This window comes from Mauremys mutica, chromosome 4 (assembly GCF_020497125.1).
Source record: "Mauremys mutica isolate MM-2020 ecotype Southern chromosome 4, ASM2049712v1, whole genome shotgun sequence".
NCBI classification, from domain to species: Eukaryota; Metazoa; Chordata; order Testudines; family Geoemydidae; genus Mauremys; species Mauremys mutica.
The window spans coordinates 67,986,625-68,000,375 of record NC_059075.1 but is presented as its reverse complement, the minus strand read 5'-3'; positions in this window follow the sequence as shown (position 1 = coordinate 68,000,375).

Here is a 13,751-nt window from a genome sequence, read left to right as displayed (position 1 = left end):
CCATCTTTTCCCCTCCAGCCCACCCTCCTCCCTTCCCAGCTGTGTGATTTAGGCAGCCCCTGGAAGAGTGGAGTCCTCCCAGGCACCATCATAACCAGAAAGAGAAAATAAAAAGCCAATAAAATCAGACAATAAAACTCAGGCAGCAGCCCGGGGCCCAGGCAGAGCAGAGCCCCCTCAGTGCCAGGCAGCCAGCATCCGCCCCCTTCACTCTGGGGCCTAACCTTCATGCCGGGCACGGCAGCACTGCAGCCCCCTGGACGAGGGGCCCACCGGCACTGGAAGTCTCCTGCAGCTAGGGTGACCAAGCGACAGAGGGAAGGGGGATGGAGTGAGCGGGTGCAGGGCTTCAGGAAAGGGTGTGGCAGTGGGCGAGGCAAGATTGTATGGTTTTCTGGAATTAGAAAGTTGGCAACCCTACTTTCCTTCCCCGGATCCTACCTTCCTGTTCCATAAACCCCCTGCCCCTCCTTTGTTATGCTGTTATTCTGGGTATGTCAGTCCTTTACTGAGCTTTGTTTTATTTACTTTGTTGTCCCCTGGGTACTGGGCTTGCTAGCTGCAGTATTATTGATTTTTCTTACAAGACAGCATGCCTGTGTATCTGGCACAGTGAGGAGTCACTTTGAATGGTGGCACCAGGGAAAGAATCCAGGACCAGCCCATGCACAGGGGGGGCAAAGTTGCTCCAAATATTAGCAATAGCAAGCACCAGTGAGAGGACAGGGAAGAGGCTACACAAACAGTACAGGGATGCTAAATACACCAGGACATTGACTTTAAGTTTTGCTCTAAGTCATCTTTGTGTTTTTTTTTAATTCAGCTGATTGTAATCACTTCCAATTTAAAAATTAAAGGCTCCTTCCCATGCAGGATTCTCCTTTGACTTTCAGCTGTGGATAGTCAGATGGTCTGTGAGGGAACTCTCATTTTGCATGTTGGGAAGCTAGATGGAAATTATGGATTGACAGTTAGTGGGCTAGGGTTCTAATAAAACTTCAACCTTTTTTCTTAGTCCTACTCACTGCTATACAGTGGAGGGCAAGAGGCTGCGGGAAGCATATATGAGTACCCACCGACCCAGTTTTTCCCTCCCTTTCTCATCAGTGTACTGACTCAGATACTATCCTTTTCTCCTAGAATCTGCCAGCCTGGAACTATGGGCCTATCCAGTTGGGGGCCCTGTCTCTGATGGTGGACATTGGCTCATGCTTCAGAGGAAGTAGTAGGTAGCTAATCCCCATCTGCCTCTGTTCTAGATAACTGCACTGGTGCTTGGTTCTGCTTTGCACTAGCTGACTTTAGCAAGAGTATTACACTGCTTTCCTTCCTCCTTGGCACTGATCTAATGCTCTGTAGTTCAGAGGGCTGAAAGAAATAGAAGAGGAGGAAGAGATGCCACTGCCTCTTGCTCATTAGAGGCTCTACGGCCCTTTATGCTCATTATCCTGGACAAATTCTGCTTTCCTGGGCCAGTTTTAGGGCACTGTAAAGTCTGTGGCTAGGAGCCCCCTGACTTCTAGGGGATGAGGCCCAATGCAAACTCAGTTTACAAAGGAATGAGGAACAATGTTCTAACTCGCCTTCCAGACATGCTGCAGAATAGGTTACACCCAACATTTAACTTCTATTTTGAGTTATGTATTGGCTATTCAGTTTAAATAAAGATACTTATAAAGGCTTTAGGTGCACTAACAGGGCATTAATATTACAACATGGCCCCACTGAGATTTTACAGAAATCTGCATAGCTAGAAATCATTTCTAAAAATGGAGGGGTTTTTAAAGAAATTATGGTTTGGGGGATTTAACCCTTTCCCTTGCCAAATGCAACATTTCTGCTGCTCATCGATTAGCACAAGTCATAGTGATTGTAAACAGAAAGTGACAGTGTCACTGTACCAGCTGAGTGAAGTGCAAAAAAATACATGTGGCATCAGTGGCAAAACATACATGAAAAAGGGAAGTCTGTGTCTTGACTGATAGGCATTGTAAATTGTTTCATTACTGTGCCACTAGATGGCATCATGAGAGAAGACTGACAGTAGAGGCCATATGCAAGTAGAATTAGGTGACGTTATTTCTGGACAAATAGTTTATGTGCCAAAAAAAAAAAATGCTACTTTGGATTGACCATAACTATTTGCAAATTCAGGTTGAAGTGAATTAATAGTTTTGGCTGAAAAACAAGAAGCAGAAATTTTGTTTTGACAATTATCAAAACAAAACATTTTCATAATGTTTTGGCATTTTGTTTTGAAATTTAGCTAGATTTGTTTTTTATTATTTTTTAAAAAGGTAAAAACACCCCAAATAAAAACAAAAATAATTTCAACCGGAACCGAAAATCTTTTTTCCAGGTCTGTCACCCAACTGAAAAGTCAATTATTCTCTTAGCTCTGCATCTAGGTGATGTGAAGATACCACACAACATGCAACAAAATATGCATCATAAGGGAATTACACCCCTTCCTTCATGATAATGCTGGTAACCATCTACAGAGTAGCATTCCTCTCTCCTTGGGATCTCTGGCTTCTATGCAGGGAGGGAGAGGATGGGCAGTAAGGGGCCAGTGGGGATGTGCATTGTCCCCTCCACCTGCCTATGCAAAGAGTCTTCCAGTGTCACTTCTGCCCCACCCCCCTCCAGAGATCCCCGTTTGATGGCCAGTGCAGGAGCCAGCCACCAAAGGAGCAGGAGCAGAGAAGCTGTTCCTCCAGAGACCCTGTGATCTGTAGAGTGCACAAATTGGACCTCTGGCCTGTTCTGCTGGGGTGGATGGGAAAGTAAACCCCATCTTCCCCTAAAGGAGCAATGTGATGGGAAAATCAGATTTTTCTCTTCTCCAGATTTTGACTTGGTAGATGCGAGTCTTACTACTGCACCCTTCACTTACCCTCTAAGAATGTCTGACACACAGCTCTCCTCCAAGCGCTGCTTTAATTACATATACTAGGCCTGGGTGGTATTACTCTAAAAAGTAGCCATGAGGGGTATCTTATTTCACTGGAAGGTCGTATGTAACTGCTGTGCAGTTGATCATTGCCACCGGTGGGTGACTGCCCTGGGCATCTGTCCCTTCATTTACTCTCCATATGTTTGCTGTGTTTCTGCACAAAACTTTGTTTCATGAATTAAATGCTTCCTTAAAAGCATGTGGATGGAGTTTTTCAAAAAGTGATCTACTAACTTTCCAAAAACCTGCCCTTCCAGAAGAAACGCACTCAAAACTAAACTCTAACCTTGAACAACCCCTCTTGTTTCTTACATCTCAGAACTTTACTCCTCATGTGGCTTTTGCCATGAAGTTAAACGAATTGCCAAAGAACCTGATGACACTGGAGGTGAGACTGGAAGTAAATATTAGTAATGTGAGGGTTAAGCCCCCCTCCCCCCATACAAGAACACTGTAGTTTTCCCGCCACAGGAAGAGGAAGCAGGGGTGGGGAAGCACAGGAATCTCAGAATTAAAGCTGACCTGAAAAGAAATGGGTTTGTGCCCTTTTTTGGTTCATTTTTATGTACAGAGGTGACCTGAAAAGATTTTCCCACACCACGTGTAACCCACAAGGATGGACTGGGAATGTAGGGTTTGCCAGATTGATTCACAGATTCAGAGGCTAGAAGGGACCATTGTGATCATCTAATCTGACCTCCTGTACAACACTGGCCTCTTTACTTCACTAGGAATATAAAAAATATATCCTTGATCTGATTGCATGTAGCTTCATTCTCTCTAGACTTCCCATCTGAGGCTGCTTCTCTGCATATTCACTCTGTCCCATAATCTGCAATAAGGAGAGAATTCAGATACTACTCACTACCTGAACTCAGGAGGAAAACAAATCAGAAAGGAGAAGTGGCAGGGTTGTGCCACAAGTAAGTTACTAATCATTAAACCTGTTTCCCCAAATGCTTCCTCAGAGTTGAGAGGAATGTGAAAGGCAGCACTAAGAAAAATGGGGAGGACATGGGAATGGAATTTGGGGCAATATCTTGGTTCTCTTGTATCTTTCAAAGGTATTCGTGGCTCTTAGGTGAGTAAGGCAAGGTCACCCTTTGCCTGCAGGTCCCCCCACCCCCAATGGTACTGGGGTAGGGAAGAGTTTGCACCTTTCCCGCCTCAAAAATCCAACCAACTACTGCCTCCATTTCTTATCCCTATGGAATTCCCCCCAGGAATTCCCACTCACCATGGAGAGAGCCAGAGCACTCCCTTGAGCACTATTTCTGCACTATTTAGACAGAAGTTGGATCGAAAGAACAAACAAACCTTCCCCCATTTTTGGGTAGTGAATAGGCAGCTGCTCTCACTGTTGTGTCAAATACAGCATAAAAATGTTCAGAGACTTAATCAGCCGAGCAGCAGTAACCTAGAGCTGTGGATAACAGCTGGGGCCTTGTGCTCTGCCTGTACCAAAGACAGATGGAACTGGCTCACCGTGACCCTTTTCTGAATAGCATAAGAAGCATCGATTGCCATGCTCAGTTCTCCCTGCTCCTCACAGAGAGAGATTGTCATGTGACCTTTCCACACCAGTGAGGGATAATCCACTCTGACAGTGATGGAAGTGCTACAGGCTGCTGTCAAAACGCTTTCGTTTTCTACCAAGATCATCTTAATCTAGTATATCAATCTGAGGTGTATTCTGTCCTTTGCTTCCTCATGATTTTTAAAAAGGGCAAGGAAGTAATCAGTTGAGGGCTGATCCCACAAGAAAATGGGGATTAGGGTTGTCTGTTTCAGAAATGTACCTGTAGTCTCTACAGAGTATCATTAAAGCATGCAGCACCCTGATAACTTTTAAAAGTAAAGTTCAAATAAAGACACAATCTGTGCTCCTCAGAGGTTACAATATACTCTTAAAGAGGATCTGATGAGCAGAGTTACACAGTAGGGATGGGATAGCATGTGAGGGAGAAGTGTTTCCTAGAGTGAATAAAGTACAACTAATCACAATATTAAAAAGGAGAAAATTTAACATCCCAAAGCAATGGACCAGAAGCACATCACAACTGGATTTACATGCATGTATCCATTAGAGGGGGGAGGGGACACTGTAATGAAACCCCAGATCCAGCCCACAGCTCCATACAGGGGGCAAATTTCAGCTGCAGAGCCCAGGTTTGTGGAAATTAACCAGATAAATGGACTGAACCAAAACTCCAGCCAGTTCTACCCGCTCAGGGCTGTTCAGCTTTTGAAATCTGGATCCTGTCTTTGTGAAATCCCTATCTCTTTAGAAGGAAAAACCGGAGCCCCAGATCCAACCCCCACAAACTCTGGGGAAGTTCAGATGTGAATGCTGCAGCTCACATACACACTCATCCATTAGAGCAGCAACAAGCTGGATATTAGCAGTTTCCGTGTAAGAGGAAGCAGAGCTAGCAAGGGAAGGATATCCAGCTATAGCACCAGTCTGCCTGACTTTCTAGAGCTGACTTGACATTTTTGAGTGTTTAGAAATAATTTTGATGCAATTTTTAATGACCCACTCGCACCCCATTTGACAACTAGTTTGTAGCTGGTTAGACGTGCTTGAAAAATCTGAAATGTCAATGCAAACATTCACAATCCCCTCCAATTTTCCTTTTTGATCAGCTCTTGTATTTATACTACTGTGAGGAGAAAATCAGCCTTTCACCTGGATGTGTCAATAGGGCTTACTCCCCTGCTATTAGCAGCAACAGCAGGAGAAGATCAAAGAAGTTGGTGGAGCATGTGTGCTTGTGGCATAAGAGTTTTTTGTATTTATTCAAGTTTTGTGGCAAGTTTGTGGCATAAGAGTTTTTTGTATTTATTCAAGTTTTGAATAAAATGAAAACAGCACCTTCTACTCCAGCTGAGTGAGGTGTGAAGTGTTGATCTTACCCCAATAGCAGTCTTCAGAGGAGCAGAGATAAATGCTACAACTAGACCCTCACTGGGATTTTTTAAAAAAACAGTTGAATTTCTCTCTTAATCCCCCTCTGGCTCCAGGCAAAGCTAGCAGCTGCCCTGTTGATAGCAGAGAGATGGACTGCTTTAAGACCAAGATCTTAAAACAAACAAACAAAAAAACAAAAAAACCTGATGGCTCAAACTGGCTCCAAAATCCATATTTAGATGCCTGAATTCCCATTGACTTAAAAGGGACTGGAGATCTGACATAGATGCCAATGTTGGGGGGAATTTAATGAGCCAAAACTCCAGTCCTTGGAGTGTTGTGCTTCAATTCTGGTGGGTTTCAGATTCCGAAATAATTGTGGATCAAAACAAATGCCAATTACTAACTTGGCTTTGTGGTACTGCAAGAATACCTGAATACTAGTGATGGAAACCCTTAAAGAGAGGCCAATGGTGGATAAGCATCCAAAGTCTGATACTGCTGGGAACCAACAAAGGATGGGCAAGGCACTACCACCACTTCTGGACACAGCTCTCTCCCCAACTATGGTCCCCTTTACATGGAATGTTTGACCTGTTGCCCTTCCCCCTTCACTGTGAATAGAAAACATCAAGCCTGTTTTCACTCCCTCTAGCAATTCCAGGGACTCTCCAGCTACTTTCTTTTGAAGCTGGATGTTGCTTATCTCTCTTCCCTACCCCCAGCTGATTCCATACTTACCTCATTACTCCTCCAATCCTGGAAGGGTTGGGGAAAGAAATTCCCCACTCTGTCACTCACCTCTGAATTCAGGAGTGGCTGGGTGAATGGCTGAGGCACTGCTAGGTAGAAGTACCACTCCACCCACTCTGCACTGAACTCCAGGGAGAGGAGAACCAAGGAGCAGCTGAGACAAACAGGGAAAACAGGTACCTGCCAGCCCCACACCTATTCAGCACAGCTGCCTCTACCTTCAGGAGGACCTCATTCCAGCCCTTTGCCCCTCAGTTAACAGCTATAACACTCTAATGGCTGGAACTGGGAACAGCTAGGGTTATAAAACCTGAGCCCAAGCATACCTATGAACATGACTAGGAGGCTATTCTATGTAAGTTTTTATACCATGCTCATCACTGTAGTATTTGAACACCTTCCAGTAGTGTATTCAGTAACATGACTCCACCTCTGTCACATGTTCTCTCATCTTTTCCCCAAGGGGAGAAATGTACATAGTGGAGTGTTTTGGAATTTTCTATTATATACAGGGCCGGCTCCAGAGCCCAGCGGGGCAAGCACCTGCCTGGGGCGGCCCTTTCCTGGGGGGGCGGCAGGCTGGGCCGGCGGATCTGCCGCAGTCATGCCTGCGGGAGCTCCACCGGAGCCCCGGGAGCAGCGGACCTGCCGCAGGCATGACTGCGGAGGGGACGCTGGCCGGCGGCTCCAGTGGACCTCCCGCAGGCATGACTGCGGCAGCTCAACCGGAGCCGCCGGACCACCGAACCGCCCGCAGCTGCGGGAGGTCCAGCTGAGCCGCGCGACCAGCGGACCCTCCGCAGTCATGCCCGCGGGAGGTCCGCTGCTCTCGCGGCTCGGGGGCGCCTCCCGGGCATGACTGCTTGGGGCGGCCAAATTTGTAGAGCCGCCCCTGATTATATATACATATACAGTTATGTCTGTATTAGAGAAGGCCAGCTCAAAGAAATGCTTCTTGGACTTAGAGCAGAAGGTGGTGAGGTTTATGATTGTCCTTCGTTTGTAGGGGAGTTCATTCTACAGTCTTGGGCCATCCCAAGAAAGCTCTGTCTCCTGGAGAGCTCAAATTAAGCTGCAGGCTAACTGATGCCTGCTTATATATACAGAAATGTCTGTGCTTCTGAAAACACTGCATGGTGTGCAGACCAGTTTGGTAGAAATGCAAATTCTCAGCCATGATCTACTAATCCACTATGCCACTTAGATAGTCATGATGAAGTTTCAGGCAGTTTCCCCAATTCAGACTATTAGTTGTGGATATCATTCTCCTCACTGGAATCTCTTTACCTGCTAAATCTTCTACATTGAGATGTTTTTGAGCTAGATTTTAGAGTGGGAAAATTCATTACTTCAAACCTCCCTTCCCCCTGCCACTCAAATGGCTGAGCTGATTTTGTTCAGCTTTTCCAAAACTCTCATCTTTTGGGGAAAAAGTTAATCTAAAAAATGCAAATAATTCAGACAGTTGAGTATGTGAATATGATTTATAGCTGAACCAGTTTTGTGGCTGTTACTATAATATTCGCTGCTAAACAAATGTTACAAAACAGGTTCCCAAATGATGGTCCACAGACCACTGGTGTACTTTAAAGCACTTATTGATGGCTGCCGAGATGGTATTGGCTTCTCACTTCCAGCTACTACACTGTCTTCAAAGAACTAAAAGTACCCAATGTATTTTCCGAGTGTTGATTTTTCAACATGAGCAATTGCAACGGGGATGTTATAAGATTGCTAATGGGAGGGTAAGTGTCCATGAGACACACTCTGTTAAAATGTAGCCCACACTATGTCAAATTTTGTGAACCTCTACTATAAAATTAAAGCTTAGATCCTGAGGTACTTGTTCATCATTTCATAAGCAAAACTCCCAGTTAAGCCAACTGGAGTTTTTCTGATGAAGGACTGTAGGATTTGGGAGATAGTTTAAAGCATTTTAGGACAGACTGTAAGAAATATCCCCAGAGCTCAGACATTTTGTGATGGTGGGGCTGCCCTCATCCCTGGCCTTGGGAAGACCCAGAGGGAAATTTTGCCCTAAGAGGCACTGCCACAGATTCCACTTGCTTCGGTAGGAATTGATCTGTGTATCTGAGAGCAGAATTTTGCCCTGAAAGCCTAGTGAGTCTGAAGGGGCCTGTTGTCAGCATGTAGATAATATACACAAAGGAGACATTGTGGGTCTCAGTTCCCTTTTGGTTCATCAGTAGTTAACTAGCTTTCTGAATTCCCACCATTCCTCCTTTCCCTTCAACTTTAAGCTGCTCTACACCAGCCTCGCATATAGGGTGACCAGATGACAAACATGAAATATCGGGACGCGGGGGGGGGGGGGAGTGGAGCAAAAAAAAAAAGCCAGAGCGCCCCGTCTCCACCCAACTCTCAGCTCTGACCCCCAATACACTCCCAGCTCCCCCATCCCCTCGCTCCTGGGCCCCGAGCTGTGCAGCCGAGCCACACTCCGGACCCCTCTTGCAGCTCCCGGCCCAGCCGCTCCTGGGCTTCATTGCACCAGCCCCACAGCAGAGGCTGCTCCACTCTGCCCCGCCTGGGACACTCGCCCCGGGCAGCCCCGCTCCGGCTGCAGGGAACTCGGGGACCCCCTCCCCCCCGGGCAGGGGGCGAACCAGGCAGCTGGGCCCAGCCCCTCCTGGCAGGAGCGTGTCTGCCCCACATGTGTCTCTGCCCCCTGCCTGCTCTGCGCTGCCCTGCAGGCTGCAGGGCTGGAGCAGCCTCCGTGCTGCACTCCCAGCCCCGGCCATGGCCCGTGTGCAAACCTGGGAGGGAGGAGGAATGTTGCGTGCTTGGGGAAGAGGCGGGGCCAGGGCGGGGAGTTGGGGAGGGATCCAATGGGGCAGTGAGGGGCAGGGTTGGGGTGGGTCCAGGGCAGGGATTTGGGGAGGGGTGCAATGGGGGAAGGAGGGGGATGGTCGGGGGAAGTGGGGGGTGAAAGCCCCTCCGGGTTCCGTCTATGCACCGGAGCGGAGGGCAAAATTGCTTGTTTGTCCCGTGTCCCGACCGAACATCGGTCGGGACGCGGGACAAACAAGCAAATATCGGGACAGTCCCGATAAAATCGGGACGTCTGGTCACCCTACTTGCGTAGTGTTTGAACTGATGCCTGGCTGTCAGATGCTGCTGCCTTCCCTCTGCCCTTTAAGGGCCCAGTCCTGCAAGGTCCTGACCATCCTCAACTCCCATGGCTTTCAAATGGAGCTGAGGGCTCTCAGCACCTCACAGGCTTAGGCCCTTTGAAGATAGAAGTGACTTTGCCTAGTTGGGCATGTGTTCCAATCCCAGCTGTCTCCAAGGAGAATGCTACCATCGGTTAGTTAATTCTGTTCACCACTGAGGCTGTTGGAGTTACATTTTGCTCCTCATCTGAGGTAGTGGCTCTAGACAGGTCAATCTCCTTTTCTTGTTCCCATGCACTAACCTAGTGCTGTAGGATTTGGGATGAATTCACAACTCAGCAGAGGAACATTTAAATCCGATTAAAAAACCTAATGAAACCATTTCTGTGCATGACAGAGTGTGTGTGTCTGCACCATTCTCTACACAGTCCTCAATGTTAGGCCTAAACTGCTCGGCCTTGTGTCCCTTTGATGCATGGGGTGTTGGCAGAGGCCATCTCAGTGGCTAAGGACCAGGAGGCACAAAACTCAGTCTGGAATTTATCTATGAGCACCCATAGGCTGAGAGCTTTGGTTATTTGGATTTTTTACACACACAGTGACAGAGCAGGCTTGACATGGATGCAAGTTTCCTTCTTGAAATATGTTTCACAAAGGACAGTGATGAGTGGACATCAGCATGGATTTCTGTGTATCCCATTCCCCACTCTCACCCCTTACGCCCAATGAATGTTAGAAACACAACTGAGTGATGGTTAGGGACCTTTGAATCTTCCTTTAAAATTGGGCCTACCAAAATTAAAAGGGAAACCAGTTTAGGCCTCATGTTTATATTTTGTTAAATAAAAAGGGTGTTTACTGACTGTATATTGTTTGTACATAGCCCCATAGATGTTCAGGGCTTTTACAGACAAACATACAGATTGATGGCCCTTTATGGGTCCCTGTGCTGAGGCATTTGCAACTTTCCTGATCATAAAAAGTAGTCCATGTGGTGGGAAGTATTTTTGCTGGGCCTAGCCCCGCCGAGGTTATAACTTTAACAAGGGTTCTTGCAAGCCCCTGGTCCGCCCCTTCAGCACCTCACTGGGAGAAAAGCAGTTGATACATAACTCAAAGGGGGGAGAGAGAGACTAATAAATTGTTAATACCAAGTAGATCTAGTTGGGATATAACCAGGGATTGGTTGCTGTAAACAGGAAAGAGCAGAGGTCTCATAAACTATAAACACCATGAAGACAATTTTAAATGTAACCCTTACACTATCGTTCGGCAAATGCAGATGAACAAATACAGTAATTGAATATTGTGACACTTGGAAGGAAACTTTGAATTCCACTGATGCAGCACTCTGCAGTAACGGAGACTGTTCTGCCCTTGATCAGGGTCTTTAGGATTTTTGCAAGATTTTTTTTTTTTGCACTCTATCGAAGCAGGAAACCCCCCGAATCTCTAAAGCCCATCTCTCTGTAGCTTTCTCCCTATTCTCACTTGTTTAACTTGGTTTGTGTTTTGGTACCAGGTGTTATAGGTTTTGTCTGTTTTCTTAATTATTATTCAGATGTTTTTAAATTCTGCAGCTGTCCACTGATGGATCTAGATCCCAGCAAGCAAAAGGTTATGTGGTGAATCTTATTATGAAGTCACAGCAGAGATTCTGTAGTTAAAGTTGACAGTTCCGTATGCAAGTCTTAGTTTTGGCCTTGTTTCAGCCTGGGACTTCTCCTCTTTGTGCCAGCTCAGAGAAGGGATGTTTTTGAAAAGTTTGCAGTTAATTGTACAAGCTGTTTTAAGCTACAGAGTTTCAAAAACATTGCTTTTACTTTTAGAAAAGTTAAACGAGCTTTTTTGAAATGCACTCAACTACGGAGTCTGTGCGCCAATCTTACAGTATGTATGAAGGCATGAATAGGATACGTTTCAAAGCAAATTCTCTTCCAGATTTTAACTTTTTCAGGGTGAACTTCCGTATTGGAAGGAGCTCCATCAGAGTGCTGAAGATGAAACTTTCAGGCTTTAACTGCTGTGTAGACGAGAACTGTAGTAAGCACAAAACGAGGCTTATAGCTCCCCAGAGGCTTATAGCTTCTGCGAAGAATAAAATGGGATTCTTGCAACTGTAAGAGCTGTGGTGGACTGGCAGTCTAGGACCCCAAGTGGGGGAGAAAGGAAGACAAAAGTTACAGTACAGATCACGTGACTACTTGGGTTGGTTGTGAGGAAGTCTTGGTAGTTTAACAATTTATATTCACACAATTTAAAAAAAATCCCTGTTCTATTTCCATTTTAAAAAAAGCATCTGTCATGTTGGGACCACCATCGTTAGAGTGGGTTTTTTTTAATACTGCTGCTCTTTCACCCCCAACTTTTCCCACTACAGGATCTATCTCATGTTTTTCCTCCATTACTCAACGATTCACTCACTGTTTCCTAACACCCTGACTCCACTACTTATTTAGCCTTTGCTAAATGCAACCCATTAGCTAACCCCTTCTCCCACAACAGCTCTCAGGTCCAAAAGTGCAGTCTTCCTCCTGTATAAAGGAATTAACCACAAAGTTCGGAGTGTAGGGATTAGGCTAATCCTCTCCCATGGTGCTTCTGGCAGTTGCAACTATTGAGGTCTCTCCTCCAAGAAGAAATAAGGGCTGTTTTACAGAGTCACTCCCCTGGGAGCTGCTACAGTGCAGCTCCTGGGTGGGAGGGAGGCATTTGTTCTCCCCAAATCCTAAATCTGCAAGGAGCTCAGCTAGCGAATCCCCTGCTACTTCTGGTTGCTACTGGCCTGTTCTTGATTTGAACTAGCATCTTAGAATTTCTAATCCAGGACTGCCTGGAGTCTCCAGGAATTAAAGATTAATCTTTAATTAAAGATCATGTCATGTGACGACATCTCCAGGAATTTGTCCAACCAAAGTTGGCAACCCTATTTAAAAGTGAAAGGCTCTATCGCCCAGCCCCAGTCCCCTGAGCTGCCAATCTCTTTATCTCTTTGTTCATTTCTGTCGTTCATACACATGACAGTACCAGCCAAACAATCAGAAAAGATTCATGTCAAGAAATAGCATGAAAACTACAGCTCTCAAAGGGGAAATGAAAAGATAATTCACCAAGGGAAGGGAGAAGAAATTCAGAAAAGAGTGACAATGGATATATAACAATGTTATCTTAGTTAACTCTGCATCCATTTCAGGCTCACTACAATGGTGTAATGTTGGATTGAGTGTACAGCTCACAGAGGTTAATGGTACTGCCTGATGGAGGGAGTTATTCTGAATCACTGCTAATTATCTCTGGTAGCCCTCTTCTGGCTCCTACAGACTGTTAAAGGAGAATCATCTTGCCACTTCTAGCTTTTCAGCAGCTGTTTTTCTTTTCATACTTCGAGATCAGAAGCATAGTGTGGAACTGTTAATTATTGTTTATTTGTGCTATGTTCTTTCCTTTTGAATAATTCCCAGAGCAAAATGTTCGTGAAGATATTTTTAGGGCTAAAAATATAAATTAATAGAACACTATAGTTTAATAAAAAAAGTAACCTTAACCCTTGAAAAGCCAGGAATTCCACAGTTAAGGATCCAACACTCACCTTAACTCTCTCCTCTGTCCTCAGTCACTGTCCACAAACAGGCTAGAGACCTAAAACAGTTGCCACACAAAGCTTATGGTACCTGTTGAGTATATACACCACACTAGTATAGCTTATCTCCTATCGCACGTGGATATAACCAGCATCCTCCCTCCTAACTGATATCAGTTACAGAGTGACTCCATCATGTATCTGGAGAGTGTCAGGCTGGACTACATGCAGACCCTAAGGATCCAGTGTGGGGAGGCCCCCAAATTTTTCGGTCTATTGGCATTTTAAAAATGTCCGTCACCAGTATCTCACCTCTGGCAGTAGGCGAGTCTCAGCTGATTGCTGCCAGTACAGCATGCAGACCCAGACTAAGGTAGCAGGAGGAGCAAGACAGGCACAAGGGGTGGGATTCACAAG